Source organism: Rhea americana, unplaced genomic scaffold (genome assembly GCF_003343005.1).
Source record: "Rhea americana isolate MKP2758 unplaced genomic scaffold, rheAme1 scaffold_226, whole genome shotgun sequence".
Lineage (NCBI taxonomy): Eukaryota > Metazoa > Chordata > Aves > Rheiformes > Rheidae > Rhea > Rhea americana.
Window position 1 is genome coordinate 971257 of NW_028186342.1, and position 13330 is coordinate 984586.

At 37.2% G+C, this 13330-nt stretch overlaps 1 protein-coding gene across 1 annotated transcript in view; it reads right to left on the reverse strand.

The window, feature by feature from the left end:
* The window catches only part of LOC146595429 (uncharacterized), a 440719-nt gene that overhangs the window by 265296 nt on the left and 162093 nt on the right, over positions 1-13330 (reverse strand). The window lies entirely within an intron of this gene.

Genomic DNA, 13330 nt, shown 5'->3' on the forward strand with positions numbered 1-13330 from the left:
TTTCATAACTATATACATTTAAAATTTCTAATATATTAGAACTGTGTGGCACAAAATCTCTATTCTTCTGGTAAAAATTTAGTTTGTTTCCTAGTGATCCTCAAGGAAGATTTTTTTCTAATAACAATGAATGTAAGATTATAGGGGCATTGTAATAAGAAATACATTTTGAATACAAAAATCTTCAAAATAAATTGAATTTTGAATGTGTTGCCTACATGGAAATATGAGATGTGATGACTGAAAGTATATTTAAATAAAGCAAAATGTATCTCTTATATTTTGGAAGTGTAACATATTCCCATATACATATATTTAAGCTGAATCACAATATAGTTCTGCAATTGGAAAGGATATTTATCTTAGTTAAAGTAAAACATTAAAAGAAATCAAGTCCTTTCAGAATCGCAAGTAACTACAAAAATCAGGATTCTTATTTATAACAGCCAGTTGGTATTTAATGATGAGAAGAGGGGAAAAAAAAAAAAAAAAAAAAAAGGAGGAAAATACCCAGAAAAAATGAAGCAGTATGTCTTACATGTTAGAAGAGTTTCTTACCATTCACTGGGCAGACTACAATGCCATCTACTGGGAAAGAAACGTTAAAATCTAGCTAAAAAAGCTCATATTTCAAAAGACTGGAAAATTAACTGGAAAAATGCCCAATCCAACATTCGGCACTGAACAAAAAGAAAAAAATTGTCACTGAAACACCAGTTCCTTTTATAGTTCATTATGTTCTGCTTCTGAGATCTCCTCCCAGCATTTTCCTTCTTAATTTCCAGCTAAAGCCTATCCTTTTCAACTCCCTCCAACCACTGCTGAGTAACAAGTTAACAACACCCAGAAAAATAATCACTAGCAGCAAGCGACCTTGGTGTCCCTCTCAGCCATCTCCAGCGTGTGATTTTTATAAGCTGTGTGTGTCAGGATCGCTCGTGTAAAGGATGAAAACAGCCCGAGACAGGCTGCTCTCGCGCCTCGGGGGCTGCTCCCTGACATCACACCACCGTCCGTGATGCTATGCGCAGCCTGCATGATGCAATGACTCCTTGACGATTTGAGAACGGATCAAAGGTTTTGCACGGCGTGAACAAGCAGCCTTTGCTCCTTTGCATCAGTGCATGGATTAAGTGCCCAGAAATGAGCAAACMCCCAGCCGCATTTCCCTCGGACTCCAGCTGACTTCCCGGGATTTTCTGTGCCACTCTGAGGTGCTCTCAGGATCGCAGGGTGGAATTTTCAAAAGCACTTCAGTGAAATAGGAACCTAAGTCCCATTGAAATCCGGCAGCTCTTACGCTCCTAAATCACATAAGTGCTTTTTATCTCCCATATTATTAGCCGCGTTAGAGGCGCACAAGGGAGCACGAGCCACAGCAGCCCTCACCGTGCCGAGCTCCGCACGCTCGCCCACAAGAGGCACGTCGTCTCCTGAGAGCGTACGATCACAGCAGGGCAGACAAAGAGCAACAGGGAAAAAACCCTATCGTTATTTTACGGACGAGGAACCGAAGAACAAAGACCTGAAGTATTTGTCCACTCAACCAGCCGGTCAAAGAGTCGGACACTGAACAGCCTCCCCCTCGGCCAGCGCCAGCAGCCCGCCGGGTCCAAGCCCTTCCCTTCCCGTGCTGGCCTCGACGCTGGGCTCCCCAGCGTGCCCGCCGGCCGCGGCGCTCCCGCTGCGCTGGGAACCCCAGTGCCGCCCCGCGGCCTCCGCCAGCTCCTCTCCGCTGCTTCCCTCCAGCCAGCCGCGGGCCGAGGGCCAGCGGCCGGGCCGGGCCGGCCGGGCGGGCGGCGCAGAGCCCCCGCGGAGGCGTGGGAGGGGGCGCGTGAGGACCAGGCCACGCCGGCGCCCCGGGAGCAGGCAGGCCCCTCCGGCGGGACGGGCTGGGGAACTGCGGCGGGCAGCCGGGGCCGACGGTCTCCAGCAAGGAGAAGGCGGTCAAGGGGCTGCTAACGGCTGTGCTTGGTGTAGCTGGCGAGGGGGGGTAAGCAAGCTGAGGAAGGAACAAAAATCGCTTTTCATCAGTTACTCTAGGAGTTAACACAACGCTCTGTAAATTTTCTCTGCCCAGCATCTTCATCTGGCCCATATTATATCCAGTGTGTCACATATCAAGCTACAGTCTCTCATCCTGCGCAGAGAACCAGCGTTCTCCTCAAAAACAAAACTTCCAGAAAAGCCGTGGTTTCTGAAATATTCCAACATGTATCCAAAATGCCGAACGTTCACTGTGCACAGACKGAAAACGACGCCTCCGTGTTCCCACTTCTGAGCACACAAGCAAACAATCTGCAATCTTAACTACAGCCGACGGGACCTGTTGTTCTGCGGCTGCCATATACAGTGTCCCAAAAGCCAAACGTTTTAAGGTCAGTCAATATTGAGAATGCATTTCTGTCCCTATAGGTAAATTCACTGGAGCCAGGATTTTAACGAGAGTTCCATGTTTTCAATGAAATTCGGATTTCTGTAACGATAGGTATTCATCCTAGATCTCTGCAGACAAAACATCTCCCCTATTATGAGTGATGGCTCCTACATTGGCTTGCATGTATTACTACATAAAACTGGTTTGGGGAGAACATCAAGACAAGTTCTTTGTATATTTACAGGAAACAACCTTCTTGTCTAAACAATGGAATTATACTAAAAGCAAAAAAAGTGTCATTTGAAAAACGGATCTGGGTGATAAGAAAAGGATAAGGTAAATAAACCAAAAAGAAAAGAAATAAGAAATCTAATTTTCAAGATAAAAAATAGTATAAATAACTATTTTAGCCTATTTACAAATATCACACATTACATACGAAAAACAGAGATTGTTAGATTGTTTAAAACTGGAAGTCCGTAGAAAAAAATGAAGCAAATATTGCATCCATATAAAACTACTTAGAATTCTGTGTTAATGTACCAACTTAGAATATGGTAAATTTAGTGAAGTCTGGAATAACCACAAACAGGATCATCTTCCAAGCATCATGCCAGGTGATCTATGAAATGGCCATATGTAAATACACACTGAAACAGAATCTATTTATACATATATTTCTATAAAAATAAAAAGGTCTTTTTTTAATGTGGTCTGAATGATCAAAATATTAAAGCACACATTTCTACTGGACATGGATGTATATGTGGAGAAAACAGTGGATAACTAATGTTAGCTAATACTAAAAGACAACTGAGAAGAGTAACATCCTTTCTTCTTGTCTCTCTTTTTCCTTTCTAAAAATTTTGACAATGGGCTACATTGCCATACAACTTCCACTGGTATGCAAGGATATTCTTCGTTTCTCACTTTTTTAAATCTAAAGTCAGATGTTGCCTTTCTGATACAGTAGAAAAATACAACCTGGAATTCTGGAGAAACTAGAGTCATCACAATCTATTACATATATATACATATATATTTATATATATATATATACACACACACACATATATATATATATATGCACATCACATATGTATTTTAATGAAAAGCATTGGTGATGGCTAGGCACTGCTTAAATGAACAGCAAGTCATCCTTCCCCAAAGACCTTACGTAGTAATTTAAGACAAGATAGAATAGAAGTTCAGTGGAAAAGTCAAAGATAGTAAGGAAAGAACAAAAACACSATTAGAAGCATATAATCGCATAAACTAACTGCATGAATATAATAATATTAATAATTATTATTATTGAAGGAAATAAGAGGAGCTAACCTCAGATGTCTCTCAACTTACTTATTAACTTTTTGACATGTAGTTCCTGGTACTGTGCCGTCATATGTAATGCAAGTACCTTTACTCTCACCCACCCCTGCCCTTCTAAAAGCAGGATTTTTTTCCTTAAATGAGCTGGACCACACATACCTCCTCGTTCAGAATAAGTCTATACAAACGAGCTCCAGCATTTTTAAAGTAATGCTGCTTGTGCGGTCTGCTGATATCTCAAAGAAATAAGAAACTATTTTCACATCTCATTCATATAAYGGATGAGCTGCAGAACAGACGAGGACTCTGGAAACTGTTCAGTTTGTCACATATACATGAAAACTCTTTGATACTTCTACATTAAGCTTTCAAAGTTGAGCTATCTTGCCATTCTACTTATATACATTAGAGATCATGATGGTCACTGAAGGTCTTACACTTTTTTCCTTAAGGGAAAAAAAAAAGTAAATAATCCCTGATGATCAGGTCAATGGTTTGGGGGTTAAAGCAGGGATTTATTTTGCCTAATTACACCCTCCCCCGACTCCCTACTTAAGCAATATCATTTAGGAAAAAAAAAACCCTCAACAGTTGCAAGTAACCATATCAAGCTCTGTGGCATTCTGAGGCTGTTCATTAGTAATAAGAAAGCTGAGCCAGTTTCTGACAAGGAATCTTCTTTCAAGATCCATGTGTTTCTCCTTTCAATTATCTACAGGTGTCGTTTAAACAATCGCTCTAGAAATACACACACTAGTATTGGGGTCCAATTCTTATCTTGTTTATACCATTTTAATACATCTCAGTTCAATGAAATTAATCCTGATTTACAGCAGTAACAGAGCAAAATAATGGTTATAAGCGGTATAACGTTTTCCCATCTTTCAGTTGCCAAAGTCTACCAGCTGTTAAGTCTATCAATTTTGCCCTTTTCACTTTTTTCAGGCACATTCTACCTTCAATTTTTGCTGAAAATTCAATTGACTTCAACGGGATTTCTGTGTAAGGAACAAGGCTGGAATGTAGACACGGAGACAAACCCGCCATTGATTTCAGCAGACGTAAAGACTAAGCCTCCATCCCCACGAAGGCACTTGAACACAGGAAGAGGCTTCTATGCAAAATTCACTTTGCAGGATTAATTCATAAGCAAGATTTGATTTATAATGATTCGTTAATGTAAAAAAATGCAAAGCGTACTTCTGTACCTGTTATCGTGCATTTGTTTCCAATTTTCATGGCAAACTAATTTGACTTATTAGCATTCCTAGAGTTAGCTATGCTTGAAAGTCCTTATCAACTCGGCTTCAATGAACGTAAGGGTAAGCTAGCGATGCCATCCATGAAAAATATAGTGTTTTTGCTGTCAAAGATGCTTTGAAAAGTTATTTAAACAAAGTAAAGTAAAAGACCTAACTGTGAAAGTTATACAGAAACATGATCACTGAACTTTACATTTAGGAAGAATTAAGCTTTTAAAGAGTTTTTCCACAGAAAAAGCCTTTAATGGTAGTTATCCAGGTGGCCCTGGATTTATTGTTGGGTTTCACTTCAACTGCTGCGGGGTTCCCAAAGGGACTATTACGTCAGCAATTTCTAAGGCAACGTTTTATTCCAGGTAACTGAAATTCCTTAGAAGATGAGAGCTTCAGTTTGGAGATTTCAGGATCCCATTTGAAATCACTCAAACTAACTAAAGCAGAATTTTAAAAATAAATTACTGTATRTCTTCCTACTCTCACTTACATATATTTATAAACATTGTGTATATGAAAGTTCAGAACTTATTTCATGTTGAAGCTATTAAAACTATGTATTTAATTACATTCATAAAGGAGTTGCCTGGGATACAGTCAAAACTTATCACTATTTCAATATATATTATATATTAACACACTTTGCAATTCTGAAAAATTAGTAATATGGGTCATAAACTGCCTTCCTTCTGGGCATGGATCTCCCATCAGCTAACAGCCTTTACTTATAAAGTCTGTGTTTTTATGAAAAAAAAAATCTATAATGACTATTTTTGATCAAGCTTAAAAGAAAAAGAAAAGACACAAAGGTTTTCTAGTTTCCAATGTGCAAAGCATATATTACTGGTAGGAAAAGTAAAGAGTAGGATTTCTACCTAGACTAAACAAATTTCAGCAGAAAATGATAAATGAATCAAGGAACTTACGCTCTCAGATTCTAAATTATATTAAGTCACTGATTTTATGAAGCCAGAAGAAGGTCATTTCATGATACTTATAAACTATAGTAAATAACTAAAATTTATGCAGTATGATGATTTTAATCCTTAATATTCTTAAAATCCTGATAATAGGTACAACTTGTAACAAGTCGAAAAAAAAGTTTAACTGAAAATATAAATGTTCCTTTAAAGACCTATTATGTTTAATATACATTGGCTAGTTTTGTTCACAGGTCATGTATAAAAACACATTTACTATATTTCTTGCATTTGACTAACAGAAAGAGCCTAATGATACGTATCCAAATTCCCAGAATGGTTGTCTCTGTGCTAGTGTCTATTTAGGCTTACTTGCATAAACTGAAAACCATCTGTCATAAATACATAATTACTTTTAAATCCACCACACCCATTCCTCTTGCTCCCCAAAAAGGATGCATGTAAAGCACAGTCTGCTCCTGAAATATTCCTTGCAAGCTGCTAAGTGGATATAAAAGAACACAGACCTAAAATAATCTGCAAATAACTGTAACATAAACCCTGAAAAATGCTTTTGGAACTGGAGAGAGAAGGGAGAAATGCKTCCATCGTCCAGAGTCAACTAAAATACTAATTTGGGTGTACCATTGACAAGGATAGWGTTTGTTACCAGTTTATTTTGTAGATTTGGAAGATTATTACAAATCTTGATTTAAATCAAGTTTTCCTTTGAATATTTTCTTATAATTGAACAAGTGTTAAACTGTATCAGGCTGTCACAGCTGTTACAATACATGAACCACACTTACAGTAACAGCTTTCGTTCCACATTTTTGTGGAGTAGTTTCCATAGCACTATGATCAGGGTTTGCATATTTTTATACCACTTGCATATTGAAAATAATCTCTGATGTTTAGATTGCTTTCTCGAAGTGCATCTGATACTTAAATTTCCTGAAAAATAAGCAAGCAGCTATGATTCAAGACCGAACAGTCAGGGTAAAACACCTTGTTTTATTTTTTATAAGTTATTTTTAGCCTTTTTTCTCTTAAAAGTTTAACTAAATAGTATATTAGATGAGAAAGCTTTGAAATACACATTTATCTGAATTGTCATCCATGAACTAAACATTAAGGCAAACTTTTCCATTCTTAATAATATACAGTATTGTCAGATATACTGTATGCAATAATATGCTTTCCATAATTACGYAGTCCTCAATTAAATATTTTGAGCAGATGAAAGAAAAGCGTGCAGGAGTTTTAATTAAATTGCAGTTCTAATGTGAAAACACCTGCTTCTAAGCGAGCACCTAGCACATTTCGGGATTAAATGTGAATATTTACAACAGCCCATAGCACAAAATCAGAAAATTTGTTCTCAGCATACCTGAACGTTGTCAGAGAAATTAAGTACAACATAAGTACTAAGTGTGAAAAGCACAGGCCATACTGCAAAATTTATTCTTGATAAAAGAGTCACTTTTTTTATAAAAAATAAACATGAATTTATAATCTATTTAAAAGTCAAATTAGTACAAGCAAAACAAAAAGTCAGAATTAATGTGGATTGTGCCTTGCTGTCTGCTCTTCAGAATCTGATCTTAATTGCCCGCAATGGTTTATCATTCAAAACTGCCTGGGTACACGTTGTCGAACCTTGCTTCCCTAAACTGCACTTCTCTCTGTTAAATGCCTTCTGAATTAGCAGATTGAAAATTAGTAAAATGCAGCACTGCTTTTCACTTTAAATTTTAATAAGAAACAGAGACATCTCTCTCTTTCTTTTGCTGTTCCTCCCTCTCTTCTAAGAACAGAAGGCTGCTGGTGAAAGGAATGAAAATCTGGAAAGAATTTGGGGTGGACTGGCCAACCCCCTTTCATTTCCTTCAGATGTTTACAATCTAGCACCTTTCTGAAGACAAAGATGGGAAAAAAGCTATTTTTTCTTTTGACTGAAGGGTGAGACAGGGGGGTATTAAAAACTGATCAATGTAATTTTTTTCACAGAAGTATTTGCACATCTGTGAAATAATGTAATTTATGAAAAAAATCTTTTTATATGACATTCATGATTATAGCCTGATCTGGAGAATTATTCAAATATAAAATTAAATACTCAAAAACTAGCTGTGCTGTGGATGAGTGAGCTTTTACCAGCTGTGCATCACACTTCTATAATTCTATTAAAAGTATATAAGTGAGGCTTTCCAAGTATGTCTGAATCTCTTTTAAAAGGAATGTTACATTTCTAAATGGCTTTATGATCAGTCGCTTTTTGTTTTTTCTTGATTATCATCCCAGTTGGATATGTTTTATCTGACTGTACCAAAAAAAAAAAAAAAAAAAAAAAAGGAGGAATGCATACCCCTAGAAAGCGCTCTATAAATTATATTGTATTTTATTATCACAGGGCTTAAGGAGAAATTGGCTCTTAAGAAAGGTTAAAAACCTTTAAAGTGAATTCTTCTGTTTGGTTAAAATTACTTTTGATTTAATATGATCCATCTGTAATCTGTACCTGGCCTAGCTCCCTCCTCCTGCTGCTCCCTTTCCCCTCTCCTACCCCCTTCCCAAAACGTCAAGTGCTCCAGCTGAAAGAATGGGGCAATGTCCAAAAGCACCAGATGACAGGGCAGTTCTTCTGTCTAAACAGGACAGCACTGCCAAAGTTTGGGTCTCCTCTAAATATTATCTCTATATTAATTTCCCTCCTAAACAAGAAATCATGTTTACTCTGTATTTAAACAATTCACAGATTTTAAACAACTAAACCAGTGGAAGTATATGACACCACTTTGTATACTGAGGACCATTCCCCCTATTTAGGGCAGGAGGAAGAAGGTACTATTTTTTTCTCCACCAAAGGTTTCAAGGCAGTCTGCTTAATGCAATCTGAATCAGGCCAGTTTGTACGGCCAAACTGTCTTCGTAACGCAGGCACCGGTTCCGAATACAAGTTCGATCATATTTTTTAAGCTTAAGCACAATACTTCAGTATGGATCCTCTTCTGTTATGTTATTATCTACAGGTTACAAATAGGGTAATCTTGAAATTTTGTGTACTTTCCCATGTAACAAGCCAATATTTTGACTGAATGGGAAAACACAACCCTAAAAACAACCTAAACGTTATGGTATAAACTAGCCATTAAAAGAAGAGCACCAACAAAAGGGCACATTAGTAAAAGACAGGATCTGCAGTTATAGTTTAGAAAAGAGAGGGACAAAATAAGGGATAAGATATTGTTTCTGCTGCCTAAGACAGACGGACTTTAATAACACTTAACAGAATGATGCACATTAACGATCTCAGAAAGCACTTCTTATGCCTCATCCATCATGCGGAGGAGAAAATGAAGCCTTCGACAGCATTAGGAATTATTCTAGATCTTGTCAGTAATTCGCAGCTTCTCTGTAGTATCGTAACACAAATTTGTGTGTACGAGACACTGACCATTAATCTAAGCGCTTTTTTTCACTCACCACAGCGTGCTGAGAATGTATCAATTGTTTCATGGAGAAATTTCACAGATGAAACCTTACTAAATAAAACACGGAAGAGGAAAGAGATATAGACAGAAACATAAACAACTAGAACTCAGAGACAAATTATTATCTTTAAACCAAAAAACATAATAAAATCTCCATGTATGTGTTTTCTGAATGGGCAACAAATCCCTTACACAGAAAACAGTCAGAACATGCAGTGATTACAAAGTTAGGTTCATATATACAAACATGCTTGTATTTAATTTTCTGAGAGTCTTTTTTCTTCCCCTTTTCCACAGTATAAGAAAAATCCTGATTTCTTATCCCAAGAGAGTCATGCATTTTTACAAATAGTAGCAAAATAAATTTCAATAGAAAATGCCATATGACTAAATAAACAATAGCTTTTGGCAACCTTTTCTTTAAGTCAAAGCCTGCTGTTAATATCATGATAGCTATTTCAACTGGAATCTCAACTACAAAGGAAAAGGTCCATAAATATTTGTACAGCAAACTCCTAAGAAAAAAAATACTCTCTCAGTATACTCCAAATTCATTTCTATACATGCAACGTAAAGATGAAAGCTAATGAGTTATATGAGGTTTATAATAAATTAAAACTGTTCTGCTTCCAAAACTCATATACCAAACAGATGTGTGTTTACATAGATATGACAAACTGCTCAACAACAAAAACACTTGTCAGACAGAACGAGGTGAATTCTCTTCTGAATGAGGAGGAGCTGAATTGTCTCAGGAAAAAAAAAAAGAGAGATAAAATTTGATCAAATACTAATAAAACAGAAATAATCAGGCTTCCAGTATCTTAAAACATGCACTATTTTCTTTCAGATGGAATAATAACATACATCCAAAGAGTCCTCAAAGCAACTTGGATTTAGATAATATATATTGTGATTGCAAGTAGAAATGCAGGATTAAAAGCATTCCTATCTTCAAGCAAAATAAGAATGTATAGTTCTGTTTACTGCACATGTATTTGTATACAAAAGATATGGCAAATATTTTAGGTTATTTAAAAGCCGGCATTTCTTTATTTTTAATTTTTACCGACCAAATACTGGGAAAGTGATTCCACAGTCACAGGTAATAGGCACAAATTACAGATTAAACTCATTAGAAATTATAAACATTCATATAGTCTGCTAAACCCCCTGACAAAACCTGAAAATTAGAAATCCAATAACCAGGCATCAATAGGGTCTTTAACGGCTGGACAGATGTTTAAACTGTGCACGATGCTCATGTCATGAGTGAAACGAAACAGTTGAAAATCAAGGTTTGCATTAAATAACGAGGCATCGATGTCAGATCATAACACTCACATGATCCATTTTAATCCATCTTTTGCTATTAATTCACACTCTTTCAGAATTATAGAATTTTGTTGGTCATTCATTTTGTGTAATATAAAAAATTACAAAATAAAGAAAATATGCAGATGAGGATACATACTCTTCTGAAACATTCTGTACAGTCCTCCTCACAAAATGATTAGTATCAAATTAATATCGTCAAAAAGCTAGGACTACCATTTCGGAGTAAAAATGTAAATAATGCTTTCAAATAACACATAACCTACACGCTTTAATTTTTGATTTATTTAATTAAACCACAGAGGAAAATAGAGCAAGAATGTCACCTTACAAACAGTAACTAAATAAATCCCCAGGAAYGGGCACTGGGATAGCAAAAGAAAAATTGTTTGTGTTTCTAATGTTCTGTCTGACCTGGAAAGGATAACAAAAGAATCTGGCATGAATATGTATTTTTATAGGGAGTGCTGCTGGTAAACATACAAAATAAAATAGAGTGGATTATTKTAAAATAGTTTCTCCTTAACTCTCAATACATTTAATATGATTAMATGAAAACCTATATATAAACCAGAAACATATTCAAGCCATACAAATTCTTTACAGTGCAGTAAAAATGYAGCCTGATTTCAGTAAAAGAAAACAAACAAACAACAAAAATCCTCTAACGCTCCACTGTTTCTCTGCAAGTCTGCATGCTCTCCAGTGCTGAGATAAAGACCCAATCTGCTCATCAAACACCTCCGGGCTCGGCCATCTAATAGGAACAAATTGGCAATGACTGCCCAAGCAAGTAACACAGGCCCACTGATTTGTAGATTGATACTGATGCCTAATGATCCCCTTGGGCAGATCAATAGCAACAATCCTCATCCCTGCCTTTCTTCTTTATTGGCACAGAAGACTGAAGCGAGGAGAAAGCAGTACATACACATGCATAGCACCTCAGGTGCACAGAGAGAGAAACACAAATACAGGTGTTCATGTATGACAGGGAACAGCTAAAGTCTGATTCATCGGAAACTCCTCTGAAATGGTGGCCAAGGAGAAGAGGTACTCTTGTAATTTTGCYGTTAAGAGGTAAAATGCTGTTGCTAATGCTTTCCATTCACATGAATATTAGCAGTAGCTTCTGGACTTGGTGTCCTTTAGCACACGGGGCAGGTGACACAAGCCCACGCTGCTCCCAAGCAGAAGCCGCTTCCACGGGAACCTTTGTTTGCAACAGAGGAGACTAACATGCACTTTGCAACTGGCCACGTTTTTGTATTAGTTTATGGAAAACTCAAAACCATGAATAATAAGATGAGAGATTAACATTTATGAGCACCAAATTTAACAGTTGAGATTTTTGAAAACTCAGGGCCAGCGTGGCGTAAGGGGCACAGGAATTACGGAGACGGTGGCACCAGCCATCGTTTAAGACACCAGGGAAGAGCCGGGTGGATTTACCCCGTGCCTGGTCGTAACAGGGTTGTACTGCAGTTCTCTTCCTGCTCTAGCCTTTTCCCTCCTCTACTTTGTGCTGCCTTGCTGTCTCTTAGTGCACTACAGTATGATCAATCAGGCAATTTCTACGCAGGATTTTTATTCAGTTAACCATGAGACACTTTCATCCACTTCCTCCAGCCCCATCCCTTGCAAGAATTAGGGGGTTTCTATTTATTTATTAATCTAGTGAAAAGAGTTATCCCATTAGTATAACCTTTTAAAGTCCCCAGTAATACCTAAGAAAAACTAATAGAGTTGCATTGCATTTATTTTTTGTTCCAATGAATTAATGTTAGTGATGTTCTGCAGACTTGTAAGTGGTCATTTATAGCATCAGGGTTGCTGGCAGGCAGCACAATCAGTACTAAACTTCTGTGGCAATTTCTCTCTCTCTCCAGAATAAGACCCACCAGATAAGCTATATCCAAATTACCAGGTAAGCAAACATAGAAAAAAACGTTCAAAAAGTTTGGGTCTGCTGAATATGAAATATTAATCTTGTAATTAATTTGTATGTAATGTCATCTGAGAAGGTCTCCCCCAGCTAACTCCTTTGTATAGACTTTAAGGACTCTATCTTAAACACTAACAAGGATCAGAGAACACAGTCACAGTTTTTAAATCGTATTCAGACCCACAACTAACTGCCTGAGATGTGCTTTGTTCAGCAATCATTGTGGTATTTTTATTCTTTATGGCTGTTTTATTAAAATGTGGATAAAGCAAAAGGCAAAGGATAAAATTAAATTTCATTGACTGTAAATTTCTAAAACATCCCTCCAATAAAAGATTTTCTTTTAATAACAAAAGTCTTYCCCATCTTTTCTCCTATCTCTTCGTATATTTGCAATAAAAATGGAACTGCATTAAAATCTTTGTAACTCAACCCACTGTATTTCATAGATTAATAATTTTCTGAACCCTGCATGCTGTCTTTCTTTTTTTAACATAAAAAAGTTAGCCTGGTATTAAGAGGATTTACACTCCTGTTCAGAATACGCAGCACACCCAGTACTGACCATTTCAAAATTTAAATTTCACACTAATGATAAGTGCGATCGTCGCAATCACCGTCGTCATCACCACCCCAATGAGCAGCCGCATCCCGCCGGCCCCCGCCGCCCGCGC